Raw genomic sequence first — 2,500 nt, 5'->3', positions numbered from 1 at the left:
CCTAACCTATGTTGCGCCTTAACCTAACCTATGTTGCGCCTTAACCTAACCTATGTTGCGCCTTAACCTAACCTATGTTGCGCCTTAACCTAACCTATGTTGCGCCTTAACCTAACCTATGTTGCGCCTTAACCTAACCTATGTTGCGCCTTAACCTAACCTATGTTGCGCCTTAACCTAACCTATGTTGCGCCTTAACCTAACCTATGTTGCGCCTTAACCTAACCTATGTTGCGCCTTAACCTAACCTATGTTGCGCCTTAACCTAACCTATGTTGCGCCTTAACCTAACCTATGTTGCGCCTTAACCCAACCTATGTTGCGCCTTAACCCAACCTATGTTGCGCCTTAACCCAACCTATGTTGCGCCTTAACCCAACCTATGTTGCGCCTTAACCCAACCTATGTTGCGCCTTAACCCAACCTATGTTGCGCCTTAATCCAACCTATGTTGCGCCTTAACCCAACCTATGTTGCGCCTTAACCCAACCTATGTTGGGCCTTAACCCAACCTATGTTGCGCCTTAACCCAACCTATGTTGCGCCTTAACCCAACCTATGTTGCGCCTTAACCCAACCTATGTTGCGCCTTAACCCAACCTATGTTGCGCCTTAACCCAACCTATGTTGCGCCTTAACCCAACCTATGTTGGGCCTTAACCCAACCTATGTTGGGCCTTAACCCAACACACGTTGGGCCTTAACCCAACACACGTTGGGCCTTAACCCAACACACGTTGGGCCTTAACCCAACACACGTTGGGCCTTAACCCAACACACGTTGGGCCTTAACCCAACACACGTTGGGCCTTAACCCAACACACGTTGGGCCTTAACCCAACACACGTTGGGCCTTAACCCAACACACGTTGGGCCTTAACCCAACACACGTTGGGCCTTAACCCAACACACGTTGGGCCTTAACCCAACACACGTTGGGCCTTAACCCAACACACGTTGGGCCTTAACCCAACACACGTTGGGCCTTAACCCAACACACGTTGGGCCTTAACCCAACACACGTTGGGCCTTAACCCAACACACGTTGGGCCTTAACCCAACACACGTTGGGCCTTAACCCAACACACGTTGGGCCTTAACCCAACACACGTTGGGCCTTAACCCAACACACGTTGGGCCTTAACCTGCTCTGTAATTGTCATACGACGCGTTAAATTAGTGTAGTGTTGCCTAACTGCAACCCCCGCAATATAGTTTGCTACTCGCACTGCCCGGTCCCCAGTGTATCGCTTCATGTTAAACACCTTGCAGCTATACACTGTAATGTGGATGGCAGCAGGACGTACATGCTCAATGCCCTTTGCAGTTGTTCATTGGCATTTGCAGTTGTTCATTGGCATTCGCATGGCGAAGCACTTAGCCTACGCTGTGGTACGGCCTGTGTCAACTGTCCGCTGATGTTGTACGTCCAAATCACACACTGTACTGCACATTGGTCCTCATGTACTGAATGATACATCGTGGTACATGTGACCGTACAACGACTGCGCCAACAACGGCGAACCATGCGGTCCAAATGTTGTGCACTCAGCTACGTGTCGTCTCCCTATAAGAGCTGGATTGCAGTGTGGTATGCCCTGGATGGCGATCAGCATGAGCCGTCTGTTGATGTAGTGGCGCGTGTTGTCAGACGTAGTCGTCTCTTCTCACACACCGTGATAGCATGGTGCACTGCGTTCCACATCTGCGACATGCGACAGAGGCCGGTTGACAGTCGTTCGCGCAATGGACATCGCATACGTACGGGGGCCACCTTCCACGTGTTCGCGAAGCGTGCACATGTTGTTGCGTGTATGTGGGCAGACATAGTGTGTCGTGACACCTGACACAGGCATGCAACAATCGTTGAATTTGCAAATGGCGATGGACGCCTACGTTTGCTGGTGACGTTACGCAAATGAACAACTGGTAAACCGTTGTGGTGCGGTTGTTCTCGCTAGAGGTGAATCAGTGATGGCGACGATCGGTTGAGCTACCAACCGGTTGTTCCAGCGATACCCACCATGCCCACGAACGTGAATGGCATCTGGGTGTGAAGCGATACGCGGCGGTGGCTGGGTGGGACCGTCCCCGGCCGGTGAGGGGGGGCCTCCCGGCGTGCTGGCCGCGCGGTGCGTGGGCGCACGCGCTACAGCCGGCTGGTGGGGGCGGCCAGTGGCAGGCGCGCCGGCCGACGGAGGCGGCAGGCGGCGCAGCTGCGCGCCGGCGCACCCTGCACGCGGCGCCGTGCGGCCAAAGTAGGTCCTCGCGGGCCCGGTGCGAAGCGCGGTGGACATCTGCAGTGTGCTGGTCCGATTGAGGACTGTGTGCGCTGAGGATGCGCCGCCGCCCGGCGCTCGGCGCCGCGACGCCGTCTGCTGCTCGGTCGCCTCTGCGGTTCTCGCAGGTGGTTTGTATCGCAGCTGTGCGGACGTGTTGGCGCGTGCGCTGTGCTGGGAGAGTTCGCTTCGGCACCCAAGTGGGGCTTTTGTCCTTCTGT

This window comes from Schistocerca serialis, unplaced genomic scaffold (assembly GCF_023864345.2).
Source record: "Schistocerca serialis cubense isolate TAMUIC-IGC-003099 unplaced genomic scaffold, iqSchSeri2.2 HiC_scaffold_1381, whole genome shotgun sequence".
Lineage (NCBI taxonomy): Eukaryota > Metazoa > Arthropoda > Insecta > Orthoptera > Acrididae > Schistocerca > Schistocerca serialis.
The sequence above is the reverse complement of the archived record's forward strand: the minus strand, read 5'-3'. Positions refer to the sequence as shown.